The sequence below is a fragment of the Protomyctophum bolini genome (assembly GCF_963924005.1).
Source record: "Protomyctophum bolini genome assembly, chromosome: 12".
NCBI classification, from domain to species: domain Eukaryota; kingdom Metazoa; phylum Chordata; class Actinopteri; order Myctophiformes; family Myctophidae; genus Protomyctophum; species Protomyctophum bolini.
The window spans coordinates 42168017-42185185 of NC_137873.1; positions in this window are offsets into that span (position 1 = coordinate 42168017).

Genomic DNA, 17169 nt, shown 5'->3' on the forward strand with positions numbered 1-17169 from the left:
GGCTAACCTTTTTTTTCAAAATTTCAAAAAACATGGGCTATAACCCACCGTTTTTTTCATTTTTCTTTTTTTTCAAATCCTCAAAAATGATGAAAAACGGCGTGCCATAGTATGCCGTACGATATGGGCTATAGCCCACGGTCCAAAATGATGAGTAACGAGGCTAACTTTTTTTTCAAAATTTCAAAAAACATGGGCTATAACCCACCGTTTTTTTCATTTTTCATTTTTTTCAAATCCTCAAAAATGATGAAAAACGGTGTGCCATAGTATGCCGTACGATATGGGCTATAGCCCACGGTCCAAAATGATGAGAAACGAGGCTAACTTTTTTTTTCAAAATTTCAAAAAACATGGGCTATAACCCACCGTTTTTTTCATTTTTCATTTTTTTCAAATCCTCAAAAATGATGAAAAACGGCGTGCCATAGTATGCCGTACGATATGGGCTATAGCCCACGGTCCAAAATGATGAGAAACGAGGCTAACTTTTTTTTTCAAAATTTCAAAAAACATGGGCTATAACCCACCGTTTTTTTCATTTTTCATTTTTTTCAAATCCTCAAAAATGATGAAAAACGGCGTGCCATAGTATGCTGTACGATATGGGCTATAGCCCACGGTCCAAAATGATGAGAAACGAGGCTAACTTTTTTTTTCAAAATTTCAAAAAACATGGGCTATAACCCACCGTTTTTTTCATTTTTCATTTTTTTCAAATCCTCAAAAATTATGAAAAACGGCGTGCCATAGTATGCCGTACGATATGGGCTATAGCCCACGGTCCAAAATGATGAGAAACGAGGCTAACTTTTTTTTTCAAAATTTCAAAAAACATGGGCTATAACCCACGGTTTTTTTCATTTTTCATTTTTTTCAAATCCTCAAAAATGATGAAAAACGGCGTGCCATAGTATGCCGTACGATATGGGCTATAGCCCACGGTCCAAAATGATGAGAAACGAGGCTAACTTTTTTTTTCAAAATTTCAAAAAACATGGGCTATAACCCACCGTTTTTTTCATTTTTCATTTTTTTCAAATCCTCAAAAATGATGAAAAACGGCGTGCCATAGTATGCCGTACGATATGGGCTATAGCCCATGGTCCAAAATGATGAGAAACGAGGCTAACTTTTTTTTCCAAAATTTCAAAAAACATGGGCTATAACCCACCGTTTTTTTCATTTTTCATTTTTTTTAAATCCTCAAAAATGATGAAAAACGGCGTGCCATAGTATGCCGTACGATATGGGCTATAGCCCACGGTCCAAAATCATGAGAAACGAGGCTAACTTTTTTTTCAAAATTTCAAAAAACATGGGCTATAACCCACCGTTTTTTTCATTTTTCATTTTTTTCAAAAATGATGAAAAACGGCGTGCCATAGTATGCCGTACGATATGGGCTATAGCCCACGGTCCAAAATGATGAGAAACGAGGCTAACTTTTTTTTTCAAAATTTCAAAAAACATGGGCTATAACCCACCGTTTTTTTCATTTTTCATTTTTTTCAAATCCTCAAAAATGATGAAAAACGGCGTGCCATAGTATGCCGTACGATATGGGCTTTAGCCCACGGTCCAAAATGATGAGAAACGAGGCTAACTTTTTTTTTCAAAATTTCAAAAAACATGGGCTATAACCCACCGTTTTTTTCATTTTTCATTTTTTTCAAATCCTCAAAAATGATGAAAAACGGCGTGCCATAGTATGCCGTACGATATGGGCTATAGCCCACGGTCCAAAATGATGAGAAACGAGGCTAACTTTTTTTTTCAAAATTTCAAAAAACATGGGCTATAACCCACCGTTTTTTTTTCATTTTTCATTTTTTTCAAATCCTCAAAAATGATGAAAAACGGCGTGCCATAGTATGCCGTACGATATGGGCTATAGCCCACAGTCCAAAATGATGAGAAACGAGGCTAACTTTTTTTTTCAAAATTTCAAAAAACATGGGCTGTAACCCACCGTTTTTTTCATTTTTCATTTTTTTCAAATCCTCAGAAATGATGAAAAACGGCGTGCCATAGTATGCCGTACGACATGGGCTATAGCCCACGGTCCAAAATGATGAGAAACGAGGCTAACTTTTTTTTCCAAAATTTCAAAAAACATGGGCTATAACCCACCGTTTTTTTCATTTTTCATTTTTTTCAAATCCTCAGAAATGATGAAAAACGGCGTGCCATAGTATGCCGTACGATATGGGCTATAGCCCACGGTCCAAAATGATGAGAAACGAGGCTAACTTTTTTTTTCAATATTTCAAAAAACATGGGCTATAACCCACCGTTTTTTTCATTTTTTTCAAATCCTCAAAAATGATGAAAAACGGCGTGCCATAGTACGCCGTACGATATGGGCTATAGCCCACGGTCCAAAATGATGAGAAACGAGGCTAACTTTTTTTTTCAAAATTTCAAAAAACATGGGCTATAACCCACCGTTTTTTTTCATTTTTCATTTTTTTCAAATCCTCAAAAATGATGAAAAACGGCGTGCCATAGTATGCCGTACGATATGGGCTATAGCCCACGGTCCAAAATGATGAGAAACGAGGCTAACTTCTTTTTTCAAAATTTCAAAAAACATGGGCTATAACCCACCGTTTTTTTCATTTTTCATTTTTTTCAAATCCTCAAAAATGATGAAAAACGGCGTGCCATAGTATGCCGTACGATATGGGCTATAGCCCACGGTCCAAAATGATGAGAAACGAGGCTAACTTTTTTTTTCAAAATTTCAAAAAACATGGGCTATAACCCACCGTTTTTTTCATTTTTCATTTTTTTCAAATCCTCAAAAATGATGAAAAACGGCGTGCCATAGTATGCCGTACGATATGGGCTATAGCCCACGGTCCAAAATGATGAGAAACGAGGCTAACTTTTTTTTTCAAAATTTCAAAAAACATGGGCTATAGCCCACCGTTTTTTTCATTTTTCATTTTTTTCAAATCCTCAAAAATGATGAAAAACGGCGTGCCATAGTATGCCGTACGATATGGGCTATAGCCCACGGTCCAAAATGATGAGAAACGAGGCTAACTTTTTTTTTCAAAATTTCAAAAAACATGGGCTATAACCCACCGTTTTTTTCATTTTTCATTTTTTTCAAATCCTCAAAAATGATGAAAAACGGCATGCCATAGTATGCCGGACGATATGGGCTATAGCCCACGGTCCAAAATGATGAGAAACGAGGCTAACTTTTTTTTTCAAAATTTCAAAAAACATGGGCTATAACCCACCGTTTTTTTCATTTTTCATTTTTTTCAAATCCTCAAAAATGATGAAAAACGGCGTGCCATAGTATGCCGTACGATATGGGCTATAGCCCACGGTCCAAAATGATGAGAAACGAGGCTAACTTTTTTTTTCAAAATTTAAAAAAACATGGGCTATAACCCACCGTTTTTTTCATTTTTCATTTTTTTCAAATCCTCAAAAATGATGAAAAACGGCGTGCCATAGTATGCCGTACGATATGGGCTATAGCCCACGGTCCAAAATGATGAGAAACGAGGCTAACTTTTTTTTTCAAAATTTCAAAAAACATGGGCTATAGCCCACCGTTTTTTTCATTTTTCATTTTTTTCAAATCCTCAAAAATGATGAAAAACGGCGTGCCATAGTATGCCGTACGATATGGGCTATAGCCCACGGTCCAAAATGATGAGAAACGAGGCTAACTTTTTTTTTCAAAATTTCAAAAAACATGGGCTATAACCCACCGTTTTTTTCATTTTTCATTTTTTTCAAATCCTCAAAAATGATGAAAAACGGCGTGCCATAGTATGCCGTACGATATGGGCTTTAGCCCACGGTCCAAAATGATGAGAAACGAGGCTAACTTTTTTTTTCAAAATTTCAAAAAACATGGGCTATAACCCACCGTTTTTTTCATTTTTCATTTTTTTCAAATCCTCAAAAATGATGAAAAACGGCGTGCCATAGTATGCCGTACGATATGGGCTATAGCCCACGGTCCAAAATGATGAGAAACGAGGCTAACTTTTTTTTTCAAAATTTCAAAAAACATGGGCGTTTTTTTCATTTTTCATTTTTTTCAAATCCTCAAAAATGATGAAAAACGGCGTGCCATAGTATGCCGTACGATATGGGCTATAGCCCACGGTCCAAAATGATGAGAAACGAGGCTAACTTTTTTTTTCAAAATTTCAAAAAACATGGGCTATAACCCACCGTTTTTTTTTTCATTTTTCATTTTTTTCAAATCCTCAAAAATGATGAAAAACGGCGTGCCATAGTATGCCGTACGATATGGGCTATAGCCCACGGTCCAAAATGATGAGAAACGAGGCTAACTTTTTTTTCCAAAATTTCAAAAAACATGGGCTATAACCCACCGTTTTTTTCATTTTTCATTTTTTTCAAATCCTCAGAAATGATGAAAAACGGCGTGCCATAGTATGCCGTACGATATGGGCTATAGCCCACGGTCCAAAATGATGAGAAACGAGGCTAACTTTTTTTTTCAAAATTTCAAAAAACATGGGCTATAACCCACCGTTTTTTTCATTTTTTTCAAATCCTCAAAAATGATGAAAAACGGCGTGCCATAGTACGCCGTACGATATGGGCTATAGCCCACGGTCCAAAATGATGAGAAACGAGGCTAACTTTTTTTTCAAAATTTCAAAAAACATGGGCTATAACCCACCGTTTTTTTCATTTTTCATTTTTTTCAAAAATGATGAAAAACGGCGTGCCATAGTATGCCGTACGATATGGGCTATAGCCCACGGTCCAAAATGATGAGAAACGAGGCTAACTTTTTTTTTCAAAATTTCAAAAAACATGGGCTATAACCCACCGTTTTTTTCATTTTTCATTTTTTTCAAATCCTCAAAAATGATGAAAAACGGCGTGCCATAGTATGCCGTACGATATGGGCTTTAGCCCACGGTCCAAAATGATGAGAAACGAGGCTAACTTTTTTTTTCAAAATTTCAAAAAACATGGGCTATAACCCACCGTTTTTTTCATTTTTCATTTTTTTCAAATCCTCAAAAATGATGAAAAACGGCGTGCCATAGTATGCCGTACGATATGGGCTATAGCCCACGGTCCAAAATGATGAGAAACGAGGCTAACTTTTTTTTTCAAAATTTCAAAAAACATGGGCGTTTTTTTCATTTTTCATTTTTTTCAAATCCTCAAAAATGATGAAAAACGGCGTGCCATAGTATGCCGTACGATATGGGCTATAGCCCACGGTCCAAAATGATGAGAAACGAGGCTAACTTTTTTTTTCAAAATTTCAAAAAACATGGGCTATAACCCACCGTTTTTTTTTTCATTTTTCATTTTTTTCAAATCCTCAAAAATGATGAAAAACGGCGTGCCATAGTATGCCGTACGATATGGGCTATAGCCCACGGTCCAAAATGATGAGAAACGAGGCTAACTTTTTTTTCCAAAATTTCAAAAAACATGGGCTATAACCCACCGTTTTTTTCATTTTTCATTTTTTTCAAATCCTCAGAAATGATGAAAAACGGCGTGCCATAGTATGCCGTACGATATGGGCTATAGCCCACGGTCCAAAATGATGAGAAACGAGGCTAACTTTTTTTTTCAAAATTTCAAAAAACATGGGCTATAACCCACCGTTTTTTTCATTTTTTTCAAATCCTCAAAAATGATGAAAAACGGCGTGCCATAGTACGCCGTACGATATGGGCTATAGCCCACGGTCCAAAATGATGAGAAACGAGGCTAACTTTTTTTTTCAAAATTTCAAAAAACATGGGCTATAACCCACCGTTTTTTTTTCATTTTTCATTTTTTTCAAATCCTCAAAAATGATGAAAAACGGCGTGCCATAGTATGCCGTACGATATGGGCTATAGCCCACAGTCCAAAATGATGAGAAACGAGGCTAACTTTTTTTTTCAAAATTTCAAAAAACATGGGCTGTAACCCACCGTTTTTTTCATTTTTCATTTTTTTCAAATCCTCAGAAATGATGAAAAACGGCGTGCCATAGTATGCCGTACGACATGGGCTATAGCCCACGGTCCAAAATGATGAGAAACGAGGCTAACTTTTTTTTCCAAAATTTCAAAAAACATGGGCTATAACCCACCGTTTTTTTCATTTTTCATTTTTTTCAAATCCTCAGAAATGATGAAAAACGGCGTGCCATAGTATGCCGTACGATATGGGCTATAGCCCACGGTCCAAAATGATGAGAAACGAGGCTAACTTTTTTTTTCAATATTTCAAAAAACATGGGCTATAACCCACCGTTTTTTTTCATTTTTTTCAAATCCTCAAAAATGATGAAAAACGGCGTGCCATAGTACGCCGTACGATATGGGCTATAGCCCACGGTCCAAAATGATGAGAAACGAGGCTAACTTTTTTTTTCAAAATTTCAAAAAACATGGGCTATAACCCACCGTTTTTTTTCATTTTTCATTTTTTTCAAATCCTCAAAAATGATGAAAAACGGCGTGCCATAGTATGCCGTACGATATGGGCTATAGCCCACAGTCCAAAATGATGAGAAACGAGGCTAACTTTTTTTTTCAAAATTTCAAAAAACATGGGCTATAACCCACCGTTTTTTTCATTTTTCATTTTTTTCAAATCCTCAAAAATGATGAAAAACGGCGTGCCATAGTATGCCGTACGATATGGGCTATAGCCCACGGTCCAAAATGATGAGAAACGAGGCTAACTTCTTTTTTCAAAATTTCAAAAAACATGGGCTATAACCCACCGTTTTTTTCATTTTTCATTTTTTTCAAATCCTCAAAAATGATGAAAAACGGCGTGCCATAGTATGCCGTACGATATGGGCTATAGCCCACGGTCCAAAATGATGAGAAACGAGGCTAACTTTTTTTTTCAAAATTTCAAAAAACATGGGCTATAACCCACCGTTTTTTTCATTTTTCATTTTTTTCAAATCCTCAAAAATGATGAAAAACGGCGTGCCATAGTATGCCGTACGATATGGGCTATAGCCCACGGTCCAAAATGATGAGAAACGAGGCTAACTTTTTTTTTCAAAATTTCAAAAAACATGGGCTATAGCCCACCGTTTTTTTCATTTTTCATTTTTTTCAAATCCTCAAAAATGATGAAAAACGGCGTGCCATAGTATGCCGTACGATATGGGCTATAGCCCACGGTCCAAAATGATGAGAAACGAGGCTAACTTTTTTTTTCAAAATTTCAAAAAACATGGGCTATAACCCACCGTTTTTTTCATTTTTCATTTTTTTCAAATCCTCAAAAATGATGAAAAACGGCATGCCATAGTATGCCGGACGATATGGGCTATAGCCCACGGTCCAAAATGATGAGAAACGAGGCTAACTTTTTTTTTCAAAATTTCAAAAAACATGGGCTATAACCCACCGTTTTTTTCATTTTTCATTTTTTTCAAATCCTCAAAAATGATGAAAAACGGCGTGCCATAGTATGCCGTACGATATGGGCTATAGCCCACGGTCCAAAATGATGAGAAACGAGGCTAACTTTTTTTTTCAAAATTTAAAAAAACATGGGCTATAACCCACCGTTTTTTTCATTTTTCATTTTTTTCAAATCCTCAAAAATGATGAAAAACGGCGTGCCATAGTATGCCGTACGATATGGGCTATAGCCCACGGTCCAAAATGATGAGAAACGAGGCTAACTTTTTTTTTCAAAATTTCAAAAAACATGGGCTATAGCCCACCGTTTTTTTCATTTTTCATTTTTTTCAAATCCTCAAAAATGATGAAAAACGGCGTGCCATAGTATGCCGTACGATATGGGCTATAGCCCACGGTCCAAAATGATGAGAAACGAGGCTAACTTTTTTTTTCAAAATTTCAAAAAACATGGGCTATAGCCCACCGTTTTTTTCATTTTTCATTTTTTTCAAATCCTCAAAAATGATGAAAAACGGCGTGCCATAGTATGCCGTACGATATGGGCTATAGCCCACGGTCCAAAATGATGAGAAACGAGGCTAACTTTTTTTTTCAAAATTTCAAAAAACATGGGCTATAGCCCACCGTTTTTTTCATTTTTCATTTTTTTCAAATCCTCAAAAATGATGAAAAACGGCGTGCCATAGTATGCCGTACGATATGGGCTATAGCCCACGGTCCAAAATGATGAGAAACAAGGCTAACTTTTTTTTTCAAAATTTCAAAAAACATGGGCTATAACCCACCGTTTTTTTCATTTTTCATTTTTTTCAAATCCTCAAAAATGATGAAAAACGGCGTGCCATAGTATGCCGTACGATATGGGCTATAGCCCACGGTCCAAAATGATGAGAAACGAGGCTAACTTTTTTTTTCAAAATTTCAAAAAACATGGGCTATAACCCACCGTTTTTTTCATTTTTCATTTTTTTCAAAAATGATGAAAAACGGCGTGCCATAGTATGCCGTACGATATGGGCTATAGCCCACGGTCCAAAATGATGAGAAACGAGGCTAACTTTTTTTTTCAAAATTTCAAAAAACATGGGCTATAACCCACCGTTTTTTTCATTTTTCATTTTTTTCAAATCCTCAAAAATGATGAAAAACGGCATGCCATAGTATGCCGGACGATATGGGCTATAGCCCACGGTCCAAAATGATGAGAAACGAGGCTAACTTTTTTTTTCAAAATTTCAAAAAACATGGGCTATAACCCACCGTTTTTTTCATTTTTCATTTTTTTCAAATCCTCAAAAATGATGAAAAACGGCGTGCCATAGTATGCCGTACGATATGGGCTATAGCCCACGGTCCAAAATGATGAGAAACGAGGCTAACTTTTTTTTTCAAAATTTAAAAAAACATGGGCTATAACCCACCGTTTTTTTCATTTTTCATTTTTTTCAAATCCTCAAAAATGATGAAAAACGGCGTGCCATAGTATGCCGTACGATATGGGCTATAGCCCACGGTCCAAAATGATGAGAAACGAGGCTAACTTTTTTTTTCAAAATTTCAAAAAACATGGGCTATAGCCCACCGTTTTTTTCATTTTTCATTTTTTTCAAATCCTCAAAAATGATGAAAAACGGCGTGCCATAGTATGCCGTACGATATGGGCTATAGCCCACGGTCCAAAATGATGAGAAACGAGGCTAACTTTTTTTTTCAAAATTTCAAAAAACATGGGCTATAGCCCACCGTTTTTTTCATTTTTCATTTTTTTCAAATCCTCAAAAATGATGAAAAACGGCGTGCCATAGTATGCCGTACGATATGGGCTATAGCCCACGGTCCAAAATGATGAGAAACGAGGCTAACTTTTTTTTTCAAAATTTCAAAAAACATGGGCTATAGCCCACCGTTTTTTTCATTTTTCATTTTTTTCAAATCCTCAAAAATGATGAAAAACGGCGTGCCATAGTATGCCGTACGATATGGGCTATAGCCCACGGTCCAAAATGATGAGAAACAAGGCTAACTTTTTTTTTCAAAATTTCAAAAAACATGGGCTATAACCCACCGTTTTTTTCATTTTTCATTTTTTTCAAATCCTCAAAAATGATGAAAAACGGCGTGCCATAGTATGCCGTACGATATGGGCTATAGCCCACGGTCCAAAATGATGAGAAACGAGGCTAACTTTTTTTTTCAAAATTTCAAAAAACATGGGCTATAACCCACCGTTTTTTTCATTTTTCATTTTTTTCAAAAATGATGAAAAACGGCGTGCCATAGTATGCCGTACGATATGGGCTATAGCCCACGGTCCAAAATGATGAGAAACGAGGCTAACTTTTTTTTTCAAAATTTCAAAAAACATGGGCTATAACCCACCGTTTTTTTCATTTTTCATTTTTTTCAAATCCTCAAAAATGATGAAAAACGGCGTGCCATAGTATGCCGTACGATATGGGCTATAGCCCACGGTCCAAAATGATGAGAAACGAGGCTAACCTTTTTTTTCAAAATTTCAAAAAACATGGGCTATAACCCACCGTTTTTTTCATTTTTCTTTTTTTTCAAATCCTCAAAAATGATGAAAAACGGCGTGCCATAGTATGCCGTACGATATGGGCTAAAGCCCACGGTCCAAAATGATGAGTAACGAGGCTAACTTTTTTTTCAAAATTTCAAAAAACATGGGCTATAACCCACCGTTTTTTTCATTTTTCATTTTTTTTTTAAATCCTCAAAAATGATGAAAAACGGTGTGCCATAGTATGCCGTACGATATGGGCTATAGCCCACGGTCCAAAATGATGAGAAACGAGGCTAACTTTTTTTTTCAAAATTTCAAAAAACATGGGCTATAACCCACCGTTTTTTTCATTTTTCATTTTTTTCAAATCCTCAAAAATGATGAAAAACGGCGTGCCATAGTATGCCGTACGATATGGGCTATAGCCCACGGTCCAAAATGATGAGAAACGAGGCTAACTTTTTTTTTCAAAATTTCAAAAAACATGGGCTATAGCCCACCGTTTTTTTCATTTTTCATTTTTTTCAAATCCTCAAAAATGATGAAAAACAGTGTGCCATAGTATGCCGTACGATATGGGCTATAGCCCACGGTCCAAAATGATGAGAAACAAGGCTAACTTTTTTTTTCAAAATTTCAAAAAACATGGGCTATAACCCACCGTTTTTTTCATTTTTCATTTTTTTCAAATCCTCAAAAATGATGAAAAACGGCGTGCCATAGTATGCCGTACGATATGGGCTATAGCCCACGGTCCAAAATGATGAGAAACGAGGCTAACTTTTTTTTTCAAAATTTCAAAAAACATGGGCTATAACCCACCGTTTTTTTCATTTTTCATTTTTTTCAAATCCTCAAAAATGATGAAAAACGGCGTGCCATAGTATGCCGTACGATATGGGCTATAGCCCACGGTCCAAAATGATGAGAAACGAGGCTAACTTTTTTTTTCAAAATTTCAAAAAACATGGGCTATAACCCACCGTTTTTTTCATTTTTCATTTTTTTCAAATCCTCAAAAATGATGAAAAACGGCGTGCCATAGTATGCCGTACGATATGGGCTATAGCCCACGGTCCAAAATGATGAGAAACGAGGCTAACTTTTTTTTTCAAAATTTCAAAAAACATGGGCTATAGCCCACCGTTTTTTTCATTTTTCATTTTTTTCAAATCCTCAAAAATGATGAAAAACGGCGTGCCATAGTATGCCGTACGATATGGGCTATAGCCCACGGTCCAAAATGATGAGAAACGAGGCTAACTTTTTTTTTCAAAATTTCAAAAAACATGGGCTATAACCCACCGTTTTTTTCATTTTTCATTTTTTTCAAATCCTCAAAAATGATGAAAAACGGCATGCCATAGTATGCCGTACGATATGGGCTATAGCCCACGGTCCAAAATGATGAGAAACGAGGCTAACTTTTTTTTCAAAATTTCAAAAAACATGGGCTATAACCCACCGTTTTTTTCATTTTTCATTTTTTTCAAATCCTCAAAAATGATGAAAAACGGCGTGCCATAGTATGCCGTACGATATGGGCTATAGCCCACGGTCCAAAATGATGAGAAACGAGGCTAACTTTTTTTTTCAAAATTTAAAAAAACATGGGCTATAACCCACCGTTTTTTTCATTTTTCATTTTTTTCAAATCCTCAAAAATGATGAAAAACGGCGTGCCATAGTATGCCGTACGATATGGGCTATAGCCCACGGTCCAAAATGATGAGAAACGAGGCTAACTTTTTTTTTCAAAATTTCAAAAAACATGGGCTATAGCCCACCGTTTTTTTCATTTTTCATTTTTTTCAAATCCTCAAAAATGATGAAAAACGGCGTGCCATAGTATGCCGTACGATATGGGCTATAGCCCACGGTCCAAAATGATGAGAAACGAGGCTAACTTTTTTTTTCAAAATTTCAAAAAACATGGGCTATAACCCACCGTTTTTTTCATTTTTCATTTTTTTCAAATCCTCAAAAATGATGAAAAACGGCGTGCCATAGTATGCCGTACGATATGGGCTATAGCCCACGGTCCAAAATGATGAGAAACGAGGCTAACTTTTTTTTTCAAAATTTCAAAAAACATGGGCTATAACCCACCGTTTTTTTCATTTTTCATTTTTTTCAAAAATGATGAAAAACGGCGTGCCATAGTATGCCGTACGATATGGGCTATAGCCCACGGTCCAAAATGATGAGAAACGAGGCTAACTTTTTTTTTCAAAATTTCAAAAAACATGGGCTATAACCCACCGTTTTTTTCATTTTTCATTTTTTTCAAATCCTCAAAAATGATGAAAAACGGCGTGCCATAGTATGCCGTACGATATGGGCTATAGCCCACGGTCCAAAATGATGAGAAACGAGGCTAACCTTTTTTTTCAAAATTTCAAAAAACATGGGCTATAACCCACCGTTTTTTTCATTTTTCTTTTTTTTAAATCCTCAAAAATGATGAAAAACGGCGTGCCATAGTATGCCGTACGATATGGGCTATAGCCCACGGTCCAAAATGATGAGAAACGAGGCTAACTTTTTTTTTCAAAATTTCAAAAAACATGGGCTATAGCCCACCGTTTTTTTCATTTTTCATTTTTTTCAAATCCTCAAAAATGATGAAAAACGGCGTGCCATAGTATGCCGTACGATATGGGCTATAGCCCACGGTCCAAAATGATGAGAAACAAGGCTAACTTTTTTTTTCAAAATTTCAAAAAACATGGGCTATAACCCACCGTTTTTTTCATTTTTCATTTTTTTCAAATCCTCAAAAATGATGAAAAACGGCGTGCCATAGTATGCCGTACGATATGGGCTATAGCCCACGGTCCAAAATGATGAGAAACGAGGCTAACTTTTTTTTTCAAAATTTCAAAAAACATGGGCTATAGCCCACCGTTTTTTTCATTTTTCATTTTTTTCAAATCCTCAAAAATGATGAAAAACAGCGTGCCATAGTATGCCGTACGATATGGGCTATAGCCCACGGTCCAAAATGATGAGAAACAAGGCTAACTTTTTTTTTCAAAATTTCAAAAAACATGGGCTATAACCCACCGTTTTTTTCATTTTTCATTTTTTTCAAATCCTCAAAAATGATGAAAAACGGCGTGCCATAGTATGCCGTACGATATGGGCTATAGCCCACGGTCCAAAATGATGAGAAACGAGGCTAACTTTTTTTTTCAAAATTTCAAAAAACATGGGCTATAACCCACCGTTTTTTTCATTTTTCATTTTTTTCAAATCCTCAAAAAGGATGAAAAACGGCGTGCCATAGTATGCCGTACGATATGGGCTATAGCCCACGGTCCAAAATGATGAGAAACGAGGCTAACCTTTTTTTTCAAAATTTCAAAAAACATGGGCTATAACCCACCGTTTTTTTCATTTTTCTTTTTTTTCAAATCCTCAAAAATGATGAAAAACGGCGTGCCATAGTATGCCGTACGATATGGGCTATAGCCCACGGTCCAAAATGATGAGTAACGAGGCTAACGTTTTTTTCAAAATTTCAAAAAACATGGGCTATAACCCACCGTTTTTTTCATTTTTCATTTTTTTCAAATCCTCAAAAATGATGAAAAACGGTGTGCCATAGTATGCCGTACGATATGGGCTATAGCCCACGGTCCAAAATGATGAGAAACGAGGCTAACTTTTTTTTTCAAAATTTCAAAAAACATGGGCTATAACCCACCGTTTTTTTCATTTTTCATTTTTTTCAAATCCTCAAAAATGATGAAAAACGGCGTGCCATAGTATGCCGTACGATATGGGCTATAGCCCACGGTCCAAAATGATGAGAAACGAGGCTAACTTTTTTTTTCAAAATTTCAAAAAACATGGGCTATAACCCACCGTTTTTTTCATTTTTCATTTTTTTCAAATCCTCAAAAATGATGAAAAACGGCGTGCCATAGTATGCCGTACGATATGGGCTATAGCCCACGGTCCAAAATGATGAGAAACGAGGCTAACTTTTTTTTTCAAAATTTCAAAAAACATGGGCTATAACCCACCGTTTTTTTCATTTTTCATTTTTTTCAAAAATGATGAAAAACGGCGTGCCATAGTATGCCGTACGATATGGGCTATAGCCCACGGTCCAAAATGATGAGAAACGAGGCTAACTTTCTTTTTCAAAATTTCAAAAAACATGGGCTATAACCCACCGTTTTTTTCATTTTTCATTTTTTTCAAATCCTCAAAAATGATGAAAAACGGCGTGCCATAGTATGCCGTACGATATGGGCTATAGCCCACGGTCCAAAATGATGAGAAACGAGGCTAACCTTTTTTTTCAAAATTTCAAAAAACATGGGCTATAACCCACCGTTTTTTTCATTTTTCTTTTTTTTCAAATCCTCAAAAATGATGAAAAACGGCGTGCCATAGTATGCCGTACGATATGGGCTATAGCCCACGGTCCAAAATGATGAGAAACGAGGCTAACTTTTTTTTTCAAAATTTCAAAAAACATGGGCTATAACCCACCGTTTTTTTCATTTTTCATTTTTTTCAAATCCTCAAAAATGATGAAAAACGGCATGCCATAGTATGCCGTACGATATGGGCTATAGCCCACGGTCCAAAATGATGAGAAACGAGGCTAACTTTTTTTTTCAAAATTTCAAAAAACATGGGCTATAACCCACCGTTTTTTTCATTTTTCATTTTTTTCAAATCCTCAAAAATGATGAAAAACGGCGTGCCATAGTATGCCGTACGATATGGGCTATAGCCCACGGTCCAAAATGATGAGAAACGAGGCTAACTTTTTTTTTCAAAATTTAAAAAAACATGGGCTATAACCCACCGTTTTTTTCATTTTTCATTTTTTTCAAATCCTCAAAAATGATGAAAAACGGCGTGCCATAGTATGCCGTACGATATGGGCTATAGCCCACGGTCCAAAATGATGAGAAACGAGGCTAACTTTTTTTTTCAAAATTTCAAAAAACATGGGCTATAGCCCACCGTTTTTTTCATTTTTCATTTTTTTCAAATCCTCAAAAATGATGAAAAACGGCGTGCCATAGTATGCCGTACGATATGGGCTATAGCCCACGGTCCAAAATGATGAGAAACGAGGCTAACTTTTTTTTTCAAAATTTCAAAAAACATGGGCTATAACCCACCGTTTTTTTCATTTTTCATTTTTTTCAAATCCTCAAAAATGATGAAAAACGGCGTGCCATAGTATGCCGTACGATATGGGCTATAGCCCACGGTCCAAAATGATGAGAAACGAGGCTAACTTTTTTTTTCAAAATTTCAAAAAACATGGGCTATAACCCACCGTTTTTTTCATTTTTCATTTTTTTCAAAAATGATGAAAAACGGCGTGCCATAGTATGCCGTACGATATGGGCTATAGCCCACGGTCCAAAATGATGAGAAACGAGGCTAACTTTTTTTTTCAAAATTTCAAAAAACATGGGCTATAACCCACCGTTTTTTTCATTTTTCATTTTTTTCAAATCCTCAAAAATGATGAAAAACGGCGTGCCATAGTATGCCGTACGATATGGGCTATAGCCCACGGTCCAAAATGATGAGAAACGAGGCTAACCTTTTTTTTCAAAATTTCAAAAAACATGGGCTATAACCCACCGTTTTTTTCATTTTTCTTTTTTTTTAAATCCTCAAAAATGATGAAAAACGGCGTGCCATAGTATGCCGTACGATATGGGCTATAGCCCACGGTCCAAAATGATGAGAAACGAGGCTAACTTTTTTTTTCAAAATTTCAAAAAACATGGGCTATAGCCCACCGTTTTTTTCATTTTTCATTTTTTTCAAATCCTCAAAAATGATGAAAAACGGCGTGCCATAGTATGCCGTACGATATGGGCTATAGCCCACGGTCCAAAATGATGAGAAACAAGGCTAACTTTTTTTTTCAAAATTTCAAAAAACATGGGCTATAACCCACCGTTTTTTTCATTTTTCATTTTTTTCAAATCCTCAAAAATGATGAAAAACGGCGTGCCATAGTATGCCGTACGATATGGGCTATAGCCCACGGTCCAAAATGATGAGAAACGAGGCTAACTTTTTTTTTCAAAATTTCAAAAAACATGGGCTATAACCCACCGTTTTTTTCATTTTTCATTTTTTTCAAAAATGATGAAAAACGGCGTGCCATAGTATGCCGTACGATATGGGCTATAGCCCACGGTCCAAAATGATGAGAAACGAGGCTAACTTTTTTTTTCAAAATTTCAAAAAACATGGGCTATAACCCACCGTTTTTTTCATTTTTCATTTTTTTCAAATCCTCAAAAATGATGAAAAACGGCGTGCCATAGTATGCCGTACGATATGGGCTATAGCCCACGGTCCAAAATGATGAGAAACGAGGCTAACCTTTTTTTTCAAAATTTCAAAAAACATGGGCTATAACCCACCGTTTTTTTCATTTTTCTTTTTTTTCAAATCCTCAAAAATGATGAAAAACGGCGTGCCATAGTATGCCGTACGATATGGGCTATAGCCCACGGTCCAAAATGATGAGTAACGAGGCTAACTTTTTTTTCAAAATTTCAAAAAACATGGGCTATAACCCACCGTTTTTTTCATTTTTCATTTTTTTCAAATCCTCAAAAATGATGAAAAACGGTGTGCCATAGTATGCCGTACGATATGGGCTATAGCCCACGGTCCAAAATGATGAGAAACGAGGCTAACTTTTTTTTTCAAAATTTCAAAAAACATGGGCTATAACCGACCGTTTTTTTCATTTTTCATTTTTTTCAAATCCTCAAAAATGATGAAAAACGGCGTGCCATAGTATGCCGTACGATATGGGCTATAGCCCACGGTCCAAAATGATGAGAAACGAGGCTAACTTTTTTTTTCAAAATTTCAAAAAACATGGGCTATAGCCCACCGTTTTTTTCATTTTTCATTTTTTTCAAATCCTCAAAAATGATGAAAAACAGCGTGCCATAGTATGCCGTACGATATGGGCTATAGCCCACGGTCCAAAATGATGAGAAACAAGGCTAACTTTTTTTTTCAAAATTTCAAAAAACATGGGCTATAACCCACCGTTTTTTTCATTTTTCATTTTTTTCAAATCCTCAAAAATGATGAAAAACGGCGTGCCATAGTATGCCGTACGATATGGGCTATAGCCCACGGTCCAAAATGATGAGAAACGAGGCTAACTTTTTTTTTCAAAATTTCAAAAAACATGGGCTATAACCCACC